General features: G+C 31.7%; 1 non-coding gene across 1 annotated transcript; it reads left to right on the top strand.

Moving 5' to 3' along the window:
- Nucleotides 1-14,506: 14,506 nt before the first annotated feature.
- Nucleotides 14,507-14,613, top strand: LOC128294846 (small nucleolar RNA R71). Its single transcript, XR_008285153.1, has one exon. It is a non-coding gene; the product is annotated as a small nucleolar RNA R71 (small nucleolar RNA).
- Nucleotides 14,614-14,898: the final 285 nt, after the last annotated feature.

Genomic DNA, 14,898 nt, shown 5'->3' with positions numbered 1-14,898 from the left:
CACTGATTCATTAAATTAAAAGATATTTTTTCTTCACTACCAGGTATTTAAAAAAACTGATAAACTATAATTTACCTCCTGTTACTATTACCTTTACCCTTTTTTCTAATCAAGGTCTATATAATCAAATTTTATTAACATTTATTAAATCTGTAAGAAATATTCTTACCCGTATTTTTCAAACAGTTGTAGAACTGGTATACTATGACTTGCACCAGAATTAATAGTCGGGATGTTACTGTTAACTTCATTAGTTTCATCACGTTTAGAATTAGATGACATCATTAAAATCTACAATGAAACACGAGTTAGATCAGACCAATCAATATCACACTATCACAAGTTTATAGACATGTACTTTTTAATCTTTAAACACATTATATTCAGTTCAAGAATCGACTAAACCTAACTCTAATACCACTAAATGTAACACTCATAACCACTTCTGTTGCCAGAATAGGGTTATGGAGCACCACTGTACATTTTAAAATATTTAGTAACAATAGCATCCAGCTCACTAGATAATTAACAATATATATATATTTTTAAATAGTTTAGATCGAAGTAAACATACACTTATGAACCTTAAATCAGGTCTACAAGGCCTTAAAATTAGTTTGGGAACAATCAGGGAATGATTTGAAACAAATTAGAATATTCAAGGAAAATTCGTAAATTTTCAAAAAGGGGTCACACGGCCATGTGACACAGCTCAGGCCATGTGGTATAGGGGCACGGCCGTGTAGCCAACCGTGTACCTTTCAAAACAATTCCACATGTCCATGTGTTAGCCCATATTCGATTCGATGTTGAGTCACAAGGCCGTGTCATAGGCCGTGTGTCAGCCCGTGCGAAAACTTCACCTATACTGTTTTGAAACACATTTAGGGTACACACCTGTGTTGGTTGCCCGTGCATATCACATGGTCGTGTGACAACTCGTGTCCCAAGATGTGTGAGCACAAAAATAACCAATTACAAGCTTAAATTTCACCCATTTACCTAGGTATTTAAACACATTCAAATACACAACTTTATAGGCCAAAAGTCATCTTCAGTAACATTCAAACATGTCAAACAAATCAACCTATGTACCTAACCAATGTGCCGTCATTGACACCATAATGCATTTCGTCACATTACACCTTCAAGTTGCATATACAAGTTATATTTTACACTTCAAACATCTATTTTCCATTTCATACCATAGTTCATCATAATATCAATGTTTTCACTTTTGATCCACAAGTTCATCTTAGTAAAACATGCCTAATTCCATTTGTTCTTCAATCAACAACACAAGTTCGAGTAAAACTTGCTCAAAATCTAAGAACCAATATCATACATACAAAAGGGACCTAATACATGCCATATATACCAACCGAAATCAAAGTATACCATAGATTTCTCGGATAGTGTGATTTCTTGTGTTGATTCGATCGTCCGAGCCCTTAAAACGTAATCTGACTAAATTACAATAATGACAAAGGTACAACGAATATTTAGTAATTTCTATGTCCCCCGATTTTCCACTAGCTCATGATCTACTTGACAAACCTAGCTAACCGAAACTCTCACCCTTTCAACAATGGAAAATCGGTTGGTTGAAGAAGAAACAAGAGAAATTATTTCATTTTTATCTTTTAATTTGATACTTCTCATTATATTTAAAAAATTGCCATTTTGTCATTTTAATTTTAATTAAAATTCATGTAAATATTCACTTAACCGTCCATTGCTTTCACTAATGGTATATTTACCATCTAAGTGCCTTGCCTTACCTTTTCATTATCATTTGTGCCTTTAATCTATAGAACTCAACTTTTGTAGTTTTTACGATTTAGTCCTTTTTACTTAATTAACTATCTAAACGATAAAATTTCATAACTAAATTTTAACACAACATTAATAACCCTACAAATATTAAATAATTAATATTTATAGTCTGACACATCAAAATTATGACCCCAAAACCACCATTTCTGATCATACAGTAAAACGATTAATTAGTAAATCCTCAATTAATTAGGAACTAATTGCAATTTACCACAATCTAGAGAATTCATATAATTTCTATTATTAGATAATTTAAGAAGGGTCCAATTGCACAATTAATCCTTCAATTATATTAAATTCTAGCTAAACAAGCTTAATTTCAATTTAATCTTAAACTAATTAGGACTAAATGAGAAATAGTCCAAAAGCTAGTGGATTTAATCATATCCACCACCGTTTGGAACTTTTTGACAATGTTTTAATTACTATTTTGATCCCTTTACTATTTTGAATCTGTAGCAATTAACTTTTATCTCTTTTACGCTTTAATCCTTTTAACCTTAATTTAGCAGTAAATCATCAAAATTACAGAACTAAACTTACAATATGACTCTTTAAATATTTAATAAAAATATTTATGGCTTTAAATTATGAAAATGAGGTCCTAATATCTCGTTTACAATAACCACTTGACTTTTGAACCAAACCATTTATACTAACTTTTAATTCAATTGATTAAATTCATCAAATCAAAATTTAATATAAAAATTATTATTGACTCATATAATTTAAATACTAATTATACGAACTTTAGTCGTCAGATTTGTGGTCTCAATAGCACTATTCTCGACACCACTATAAAACAGGTTGTTACACACCACTATAAAACAGGTTGTTACAGTGTATCTTGTGTTTGTGCTCGTCTTAATTTTTACATATTGCATTCTCATTGCACCAAAAACACTTAACTTTTATTTTGTGATAGATAATTATATTTTATCCTCTAACCATTTGACACAATTATGAATTGAGATTTTTTTTCAAATCAAAAGATAAAAATGGTATGTATAAAAATTTCAATATTTTAAATAATGTAAAAAATAAAACAATGGTCAAGTATTTACTGAAAATAAACATACTGATAGTGAAAAATAATTAAATTAAAGTTTTTTCTTTGACACAATTATCAATTAGAAGATTTACTGCTAATTTTGTACTAATAGTACGTTTTATGAAAACTTTTAATACTTAAATAAATTTAATTAATTTTGATAATTTTGTAATAACCTCACACTTAACCATTACTAATATCTTTTTAACTTAGACGATACATGCACCAAAAGTGGTTTTTGAAACAATGGAACTAAATTAAAGGATAAAAAATATTAATATCTGAAATAATGAATTAAATTTAAAAAATGTGATTATCTGAGTTAAAAATTGCGTATATAAATCTTCTCTTTCATGTGATTGGCAAAGTTGAACACCCTTTCCAGGGGACAATCCCATTAATAGTTCCTTATTCAAGAAAGAATCCCCCACATGACCCACTTGATTACTAACCCTCACCGTTACACGATTGCTGCTAAACGGTTTATAGGGATTTTCCCCTGTGACAGCTATTATGATCATCATTTTCTTTTAGTCACTGCCCATTTCGTTTCATTTCTTTCTTGCTAGAACGAGTTCAAGCCATGGCAGCCGAGGTAACAATCAGTCTTGTTTTTATTTCTCTTTTCTCTTTTCCACGAATTTCATTTCATTTGTTATATTCAATTGATGATCGTTGGCAGAATCAAGAGACGACCAATGGGTGGCCACTTGGGCTACAAATAATGGCTATGAAACTCCGATTACAAGAAAGAATACAGTATTCAACTCCAGCCGTTGAACCACACTCTCCGCACATTCCCTCCCCCAGTTTTTCTTCATTCTGTTCCTCTTCAAACCTTGACACTGAGGTTAGTACGTACAATAACTCCAAACAACCATTTCTTCCTCTAATTTTTCCATTTTCAAACAAGTCTCATCAGCTTGTTTATTATCTTCCACGGCGGGTGGCCAGTCCACAGCATCATTTTTCCAAGACAACAGCGTTTCTCTGGGGAAGCTTATCGGGTTCAGACCACGCGACACGGGCTCAGTACTGCACTTGCAAAGCACAATAGGTGCTGAACAAAACACCATAGTTTCAGGTGTTTGTAACTGCAACGATGTCTCGAGAGGACACTGCGAAGATTTGTATGGGCAGGGCCAGGGAATATGCATTCCTATGATACTAGGCATCCTCGTGAAGATTGCTAGAAGCAGGAGCAAGTCAAAGTGAGATTTGAATTTTTGAGACTTTAGGGTATCCAAGAATCCATCTGAGTTTTCTTCAATGAAAAGATAACTTTTATTGACCTCTACCAATACTTTTTGTTTTGGATTCAGAAATCTAATTACCCATTAGTTGACAATGTTGTTTTTATGGGAATTAAATCACACAGCATATGAATTCTTATTTGAGGTGTTCGTGGATCAAGTAAATTGCATATATCAACCATTCTAAATTAGAAGAATTATTAATGCCATTAACACTTACAATTCACCTTTTTAACTTAATTTGCCATTTTAATATGTTAGTACATTCTACAGACTGAAGGTGGGATTTATTGATCCAAAATATTTAGCCCACCATATTGATTAGACTTGTTCATGGGTTGGACCATTCGGCCCGGCTTAAAGGTCGGCCTAAAATGTTGGAAGATTTAGGCAAAAATATAAGTTCGAAAAATGGCCTTAGACAAAAAAATAAGACTCGTTTAAAATATGAGTCAAGCCTCAGGTAAAGCATTTTTGGCCCAAGTCCAACCCGAATTCACTAAAAGTCAAAAAAAATTGTTTTTTTTGTTTTTGTTTTTTAACGTTATTTTCTTGTTATTTTCTCCCTATTTTGCTACCATTTTACTATTATGTTGCTACTATTTTGTTGTTCTTGATTGGATATTATATAAAACTTATTTTATTGTTAATTTTATTATTATTTTAAAGGTATTTGTTAATTTTGTTATTATTTTAGAGGCATTTACTTGTTAAGTTGCATCTTAGAGTTATTTAAATATACTTATTTTTTAAAATTTATTTTCAATTTGTTGGGAAATATTTATTTTGATATTTTTAGTATTTTTGATGTGTTATATATATTTAAAAAAATATAAAAAAATTAATACGAGCGGGTCTAGTCGGGCCTGAGTTTTAGCATTTTTATCCAAGTCGAGCTTGGACAAAATTTTATGCCCATTTTTTGTGCCGGGCCGGGCCGGGCCGAAGCCTAGCAAATGGATCTAAATTTTTAGTTGGGTCCGGCCCGGCCCATGAACACCTCTAATATTGATTATCTTAGAAATAATAAAATACAAACTCAAGAAAAAGACATATAATATGAATTTTTTTTGTAATGATTATTTTTTTCATATTTGTTTTATGGTTTATATTCGAAAGTTATAGTTACTCATCTTAATAATATTGTCATTAAAGTTCGGACTTACATTCTCCCTAAAAGGTGTAATGTATGAAAAGTTTTATGAAAACTGTCTAATGAAAGAATTCCCAAATAGGAGGCACAATCTCTAAGCCTATCTAAATGTTCAAGAGTTGAGTATATATTAGATTTGTTCATGGGTTGAGTTATTCGTCCAAGCCCGAATGCTTGCTTTAAATTTGGGAAGGATTGAGTAAAAATATTTAACTTGAAAAATAAGATTGAACAAAAAAAATTAGATTCATTTAAAATATGGGTTAGGTTCGAGCTTGAACATTCAAGGCCCAAGCCCGACTTGACTTTTTTTAAAAAAAATTCTAATGTTTTATATTATTTTATTTTATATATTTTGTAATTTATAACATATAAAATTAAATCAATAGTAGTATACTACTATAATTCAAACATTAAAAAAATGTTAAGATCATTATATATAAAAGTTTAATAAATTAAAAATAATATAAATAATTTTCTTACAGTTTTAGTATAAAATAATATGGGCCTAAAATGAGTTTGGCTATCTATTTACAAATATGGATAAGTTTAGACAAAATTTTAGGTCTATATTTTGAATCGAATTGGATTTGGGCAAGTATATATAAAGTGTTTTTAAATCATCCCTAAGCCTGTCCTGAACCCAACTCAACCCAGTCCATGAACACCTCTAATATATACTTGCAACGACTAAAATTTCCAATCTTGATTTTTATCTAGTCTTAATGACAAATTTGATACTAACATTTACATGTTTTGTCAAAATAGCCCTAATTATATTTTTAGCCTTTTTTGGCCATCAACCTTTGTTTTTTTTTTTCAAACTGCTTTTTCTAACAGATTTGATGAAAGTATCGTTAAAAAAATTAACGGGGATGGTATGGAATATTTTTAATAAGATGTAATTTATTACTTAGGTAACTCAAGTAAAATAATTACATGTGAAAATAGTAAAATAAATAAATCATACATGAAATTAAAACAATAACTCTTAATTTACAGAAAATAAATGTAATTATCTAAAAAATGTTTCAAAATGAATGCATACATTTACCGAGAGGTTTCAAAAAATAATTAATAAATGAAATGAAAATACTGAATGTATGCATTCATTTTGAAACTTTTTAGATAATTACTATTTTCTTTAAATTAAGAGTTATTTTTAACTTTATGATTTATTTATTTATTTTATTATTTTCCACATGTAATTATTTTATTGGATTATCTAAGCAATAAATTACATCTCGTTAAAAATATTCTACATATGAAATTTCAAATTATCCTGTTAACTTTTTAACGATACTTTCATCAAATCTACTAAAAAGCAATTTGAAAAAAAGAAAAAGATTGATGGTGAAATAAGGCTCAAAAATACAATTAAGACTATTTTAACTAAACATATAAACGTTAATGGTTAAATTTGTGATTAAACCTTTTATTTATTAAGCATTGGTTTGGAATTTGAACTAAACAATATTTGAGTTTGGGTTGGTTTTATATCTTAAATTTTATAAGTATAAAATATAATTATACATTTAAAATATATAGATGGTGAGATTAACCTAAGCTCAGCTTTAAAAAATTTGTTCTAAATAGAAACGAGCCTACAGTTTTGTTAAAATTCAATTTATCCTAATCTTTCAATATTTAGGGTGAACTTGCAAAAAACCCAATCCTTGAACAGCTTTAACTATATTTTATTATTTAAATTTAATTATAAACTATTTGATTTTTTAAAATAATGGATTGGACTTTCAAGTAGTTTAGATCGGATAGACTTCAACCAAAAAAAAAAAATATATTAAATTGAATGATAGCATGAGCCCTACTCCAATATAAACCTATACTATATATTTAATTTACTTAATGTTATTTCAATATTTTTAATATGTTATATTCATGCTTAACTTCCACTTCTTATAAGGTCTATTAAGCTAAATAAATTGTAATAATGAAAGAAATATTTATAAAATAAAAGATATGAAGAAATTAATTGCTTTAACAGGATGTAATTTCATGAACTACTACAACTTCAATTTCCTTTCTTAACTTCATTATAATTTCAGTTTTCGTTTTAAAAAACACTTCTTTTTAAAATGGAAAATTAATAGGCGAAATAACATGTAAATAAGTAGGGTTTTGTTTTATTTCAATAAAATTTTGATAATTTTTGTAATGTGATACTTATATATTTTTTCGCCCATTGTAATATTTTTTATGACAAAAGTTAAACATTTTGATACTCAAAAGTAACATTCTAGGTTGATTTGATTAAAGTTAAGTACTAATGTTATTGGGATTGATTTTTCATGATTTTGTTAATAGAATAAATTTATTTTTAATTCTGAATTTGTTTAATTTGTTAAATATAGTCCGATAATTGTGATTCTTTTCTAGTTCTAGGGTTCATTAAATAAAATGTAATTACTAATATTACTACTTAATTGTGAATTTTCATCTAACCAATTCTAAAACTCAAATTAAACACTAAATAGTTAACATTATTACCTAAGAATACCAAAACATATAAATTTTGTCAAATTCAAGTACCACATTGGAAGAAAAAGCATAAGCATCATATTAGGAAAAAAAAAGTGTCAAACACAGGTATGATATAATGTATTAAGCCTTTCAATAATGAAAAAAGGAAATATTTGCTTAAATATGTTTATGAAGTTATATGACACCACACCCAACCCGGTCGTCAGATTCCAATCCGCGACGTCATATTACATTGTCAAAGCAACTTACACTAGCTTAAATCATTAATAGAATAATTAAACTTAAAAATATGGTATACTCAAACCATTTTCAATTTCGGATATGATCAAGCATTATAGATATCCAACAAATCTCATTCAAAGAGTCTCGGGTTATAGAAGGTCAAAATCAGAGTCATGATTCAAATCAATCTCAATTTAACAAAATTTAGTAGTCTGTTTCGAAACATTGAAGACCATGCCCTACGACAAGCTTCCCCTATTTCTGATCCTTACATTCGATGTTTGGATGTCTTGGGACAATAGGGTTTATGTCTTGAGACTGGACTTAAGACATAGCTCCCCTATTTCTGGACTTTTAGGTTTGACATTTATATGTCTCGAGACAAAGGGGCATCTATCTCAAGATATTTCAGTTGATGTTTCAAGAATTGTTCAATGTGTCTTGAGACCATTACCCAGGATGCTAGAAACTATCATTTTTTTTTCTTGATTTCTTGAGACAATAGCTTCATTGTCTCGAGGCTAAATGGTAAAAATGCCAAAAGTACAACTTTTCTTCATGCACCAAGTCCACCAAATCATACATGTATAAAACCATTATACCATTATATCATAAGGCATCAGTTTAACATCTAAAAACACAATATTAATAATTGCAATCATCACGGCTAATGCATCCTATAATGATATATGTAATTAGCTATATAACAATACCAAAGCTCATATATACATAGCTAAATGCTATGACGAAAAGTCACAAAATGACCAAAACATACTTATAACTATGCTAATAAAGTAACACATCATTAAGACTCAATATTTGTACCAACCCAATAATTTATATATTATAAAAGTAGTAGTAGATTGAAATAGTGTATAATTGATTTTTCAATAAAGTGAGAAAAGGATATAAAGATGATCAAAGAGAAAGTCAAGTGATGTTAAGGAAAATTTGATGTGCGTGATAAGTTTTATATTTATGATTGATCGTACTTGGAAACTAACTATTATCACGATAAAGGCAAGTGCACCTATCGAATAGTAGTATAGCTTATAGCAGGACCGGAATGTCAAACCTACAGGAACTAACAGTACTAGTATTAACCTTCTTTTTATTATCTAGCCTAAAAATAAGGGGATTTGCTTTATCTAAACTAATTAATTAAGCTAAGAATGCACAGAAAGTAAATTGGGGAAATACTTTTGGGGAAACTGATTGATTTAGACAATACCTAAAGAAGAATCCACCTAGACTTCACTTGTTATTTGACTCTAAATTAGACGATTTATTCACTTGACTCGATCCATAGAAATTCCTAATTTATATTGTTATCTCTCTCGAGACTAATAATGTCTAACCCCAGTTGATTAATTGAAATTTCTTTCTAATTAAAACCCCTAGTGTTGCATTAACTCGATCTATAGATTCCCTTATTAGGTTTGACTCTAATCTGGCAGATTTATGTCGCCCTATGTCTAGGGGTGCAATAAACTCTGCTTAATTATGTTAGATGTACTCTTAGACAGGGACTTTTGCTCCTCTGAATAAGCACATCAATACTTGAATCAATATCCTGGAATATTAAAGCAAGAATTAAGAACACATAATTAAGAATAAATCAAGTATTTATCATATAATTCAGAATATAGTAACAAGATCCGTCTTAGGTTTCATCCCCCTTAGGTATTTAGGGGATTTAGTTCATATGCGTAAAAGACAACATCTCAGAAGAATAATAATAACAAAACATAAAGACACCCAAAAACCCCTGAAGGAAATTGAAGGGAGATCTTCAGTTTTGAAGGAGAATCTGGCTTCTGAGATTTATCAATCGGCTTTATTCAAGTAATTCCTTGCCCCATACTCTGTGTGTGTTCTCTCATCCTCCTCTAGGGTGTTTATATAGGCTTTAGAATGCCTCAGAACCCTCCAAAGTGCCCTTTTTCGAATAGAACTAGACTTGGGCCCGACAAGGACACGCCCGTGTGACACGCTCGTGTGGTATGGCTTAGGCCGTGTTAAAGTCTGCTAAATAGACATGGCGCATGGTCTATTCGTGTGAGGAAGTCTAGGCCGTGTTGATTTCTCACGTTGACCCATTTTCTCCGTTTTTGGCTCGTTTCTCGCTCTTTTTACTATCCTATGCTCCCCTAAGTATAAAACATGAAATTAAAAGATTAGGAGCATTAAATTCCAAAAATCTAATGATGATTCATCCAAAAATGTGCTAAGCATGGGATAAAAATATGTATAAATTACGACTTATCAAATACCCCCACACTTAAGCATTTGCTTGTCCTCAAGCAAAATCCTCAACTCATAATCAAAATAAATTCTTCTCAACTCATAATTTTCATCAATAATGTTTCAAAATAATCCACAAGTAGTCATGCATTGAAAATTTAACTAAAAGAACATTAAAGTTTCAAATAGTCAAAGTCGAGCATTTTAATCATAAAATTATAGGGATCCCCCTTTATCTAAGTAATTATCTTTGATTCCAAATTGACAATGGTTGACATCCTCACTAAAGGTTCACTCAATGTGTTTAAGGTTCAAATTAAGCACTCATTAGTCAAACATGAAAAGTTATTACCATAGGCTTGCATGAAAATCAAATCTCCACCGCTATAAATGAGATGATACACAAATCAAAAGCTCTTTGAAGGGTTGTAACGGGCTTTGGGTTAAAGTGCGGATAAAGGCTAAAAAAGAAACGGTTAGAATCGAGATTAACTTGATGAATTACCTAACTGGAAAAATAACTAATCATTAATTGAATAAACGTGAGCTTCTTTTCAGACTATGGAATTAAATACTTAAGCTCAAAATAAAGAATTACTACTAATATGTATGTATGTATGTTGTTTTCTTTTTTTTTTTAAGAATAAGCATAAATGTGGAAAGTACATTATAAGAAATAATTCAGGGACTAAAAAGAACGAACCTAGCTAGGTAATAAATCAAATTAAATCTTGATAAAAAAGGAGTTAATAAAAATGAGAAAAATTCTTAATGAATAATTAAAAAAAAGAGTTAAGTTATAGGTTATTATTAAGGGGAAAATTAAGAATAAAGAGTTAAGGTCCAAAGGGGTTCACTAGGGGTCAATTATGTGGGTAGGCTTTTTATGGGGTAAATGGGTTAAAACCTAAGTGCCTTTATCATTTTAGTATGTCAAATCAAAGGTGTCGTTTCGACATGTATAATCGATGCAAGTTCTAGAATAACAATTCAATGTTGACACACTCATAACCAATAAAATTAGTTGGCAAGAAAGATATATGCTCTTAAAAGGCTCAAAATCTCACGAAAATTATGGGTATTTGATGTCAAACCGGTAAATTCAAAACTTCAAGTTAATACGTCAATTTAGGGAAACAACCTAGTAATTTTAATTTTCAAAAGTTTCAACTTATCATACTCAATTCTCTAATGTCTTAAAGTTTAAACAATCAATGCACTGTTACCTATGATTTAATTTAGAACATATCAATAAGAATCATAAATCAATCAAAATTTATTCCAATAATGATATGAGAAAATTATTTGAGAACAAGATAAAAATTCAGGGATTTTCTGATAATCACATAAATAACCTCCCTACACTTAAGCTGTATATTGTTCTCAATGTAAAAAGATAGCAATATAAAGATAATATCAAAAGAGAGGGGGAGAAGTGAAATTGCCCTAAAATTGTGGATGAAATCCTTGGATTAGCGAGAGCGAGAATTGAAGATAAAGTCAAATGAAAGGCATGATTCTGAGTTACTAATAAGACAATAAACACCACTGTAGAAGAGAATTAAAGTTTAATTTGATAATAGTATAAAGATAAGCGGAGTTATAAAATATAAGTCTTCAAACATAAATAAGAGAAAACAAAATTTAAATAAAAATAAAGATAAAAGTAAAAATAAAGCCCTTATTTCAGCCCGTGTGTTTCGTGGTTTTCAAATTTGGGCGCGTCTGGAATTCGACCCTCATCCGTGTTCTTTGGGAATGTTGGTGCACACAGTTGTGTCACACGGCCGTGTCTTGCTTCGTTCGCTTCTTCCACACCCGTGTATATATGCGCACGCCCGTGTTATTTTGATAGTTTTGACCATGGGTGATGGGCACGGGAGTGTCGCACGCCCATGTTAATTTCTCAGTTTCTACCACGGCTTATAGACATGGGTGTGTTGCACGCCCGTGTTGATTTCATAGGATTGCCCACGGCCATGTCGCACGGCCATGGCAACGTATCGAATCTAGTGTTTTGGGAAAAATTTTGCTTTATTTTTACAATGTCATATCACACGACCGTGTCGCCGCCTGTGGTATGAGCACGGCCTAAGGCACACCCGTGTACCTAGCTGTGTGGATTTGGAAAACCTGTGTTCAAGGACTCAGTTAATGATTTAGATGGTAAAAACTAAAATTTAAAGAAATCAACATCGTTAGTGCTCGAGTTGCCTCCCGAGAAGCACTTATTTAGAGTCTAAGCTCGACTTACCTCTCTGTTGCGTGGTCATGGTGGTGCGAGGAGTTTACACTCCTCATTCCTACTATCAATTTTATCAAAATAATGTTTTAGATGAGTACTATTTACATTAAAAGTGCCAAATTTGGAATGAGTTACCTCGACTGTACCGTATGGAAAAATGTTAAGTACCGTAAAAGGGATTGCTCCATTGGGTTCAGAAGTGGTAATATGAGGGTCTGCTGTATCTAATAGTACTTTGTCTCCAACCTTAAGTTGATTTGGTGAAACATTGAGTCCATCATGGTGTGGTTTTGGTTTATCATGTGTTCTCAGTTTTTGTGTCCGCCATTCATCTAGTTCCTCGATCTGTAGCCTTTGTTCTTCATAGATGGGTCTTTTTTTGTTACTTGAACATGGCTCATGTATGCTCTTCGAACGCGTTTCCTGCAAAAAAGGTTGCACCACATGATCAGTATTAGTAGCATGATTTATACAACCACCCTCGATATTCAATGTGTTATTCGAATTACGAGCTTGAAGAGTGATTGTTTCATCAACCACACGAAGTGTGAGTTCACCTGTACCAACATCAATAATAGTTCTAATAGTTGCTAAAAAGGGGCTTCCTAAAATTAAAGACACGTCACTATCCTCTTCTATGTCTAGAACAACAAAATCAATTGGGAATATAAATTTGTCAATTTTAACAAGTACATCTTCAATAATACCCCTAGGAAATCTGATTGTTTTATCTGCTAATTGAATGCTCATCCTAGTTTGTTTGGGTTTCCCAAGACTTAGTTGTTTAAACATTTTATAGGGCATGACATTAATACTAGCCTCTAAATCAGCCAAAGCATTGTTAACGTTTAATCTACCAATTAAACAAGGAATCGTAAAACTCTCTTGATCTTTCAATTTGTTGGGTAGCTTATTTTATAGAACGGTTGAGCAAACTGCGCTTAACTCCACATGCGACGCCTCATCCAACTTTCACTTATTTTCCAAAAGCTCCTTTAAAAATTTAACTGCGTTTGGCATCTGCGAAAGAGCTTCAATAAACGGTAAGTTAATATGTAATTTCTTTAATAATTTAAGAAATTTACCAAATTGTTCGTCTGTGTGGTCTTTCCTTGTGGCACTGGGGTATGGCACACGAGGTTTGTACTCTTTACTTACCGATTTTTCGCTCACTGTGGTCCACCTCACTTTTACCTTTACTTACCACAATTTCTTGCCTCGATTCTGGTTCTGGTTCAACTAACCCTTCCTCCTGTCGAACAGTAATCGCATTAAGCTATTCCCTTGGGTTAGATTCAGTATTACTCGGCAAGCTACCTTGTGGTCGTTTAGAAATCAATTTAGCAAGCTGGCCTATCTGAGTTTCGAGCCCTTGGATCGACGCTTGTTAATTCTTAAGTGTTGTTTCGGTTTTCTAAAAACGAATTTCTGACACCGAGATGAATTTCGTTAGCATCTCCTCAAGGTTCAGCTTCTTTTCCTGCTAGTAAGGTGGTTGTTGAAAACCTGGAGGATGTTGTGGCTTTTTATTTCCTTGGGCACCCCATGAGAAGTTGGGATGGTTCCTCCAACCTACATTATAAGTGTTACTATATGGGTTATTTTGAGGTCTAGTGTTATTACCCATATAGTGGACTTGTTCCTCCTCGGTGTTAGGGTTGAAGGGTGGATAATCTGGGTTGTGCATTCCTCCATTTGAATCACACCTCATTACTAGATGTACCTAAGTAAAACCATATAAACCATCAATCTTTTTATTTAAAAGTTCTACCTAGTTTGATAGCATAGTAACCGCGTCGAGGTTGAAAACCCCAGCTGCTTTTATCGGCTTTGTTCTCATGACTTGCCACTGATAGTTATTCAGTGACATCTCTTCAATAAATTCATAAGCCTATTCAGGTGTTTTATTGTTTAAAGTTCCATTGGCGGCTACGTCGATAAGTTTCCTTGTTGAGGGGTTCACACAGTTGTAAAAAGTCTGAACTTGTAACCATAAAGGTAACCCATGGTGAGGGCACCTTCTCAATAGGTCCTTGTATCTCTGCCATGAATCATAAAGAGCTTCTAGATTCATCTGCACAAAAGAAGAGATATCATTCCTCAATTTAGCTGTTTTAGCCGGCAGAAAATATTTTAGTAAAATTTTTTTGGTCATTTGCTCCCAAGTTGTGATTGACCATCGTGGTAACGAGTTCAACCATTGTTTAGCTTTGTTCCTCAATGAGAATGGAAACAACTGAAGACGTATGGCATCGTCAGAAATGCAATTGATCTTAAAAGTGTCGCAGAACTCCAGAAAATTTTTCAAATGAGTGTTTGGATCCTCGTCCTGCAAACCATCAAACTGAACAAACTGTTGTATCATTTAAATCGTGTTAGGTTTTAGTTCAAA

The sequence above is a fragment of the Gossypium arboreum genome, chromosome 6, assembly GCF_025698485.1.
Source record: "Gossypium arboreum isolate Shixiya-1 chromosome 6, ASM2569848v2, whole genome shotgun sequence".
Taxonomy (NCBI): Eukaryota; Viridiplantae; Streptophyta; class Magnoliopsida; order Malvales; family Malvaceae; genus Gossypium; species Gossypium arboreum.
This window is presented reverse-complemented; position numbering and strand designations above follow the sequence as displayed.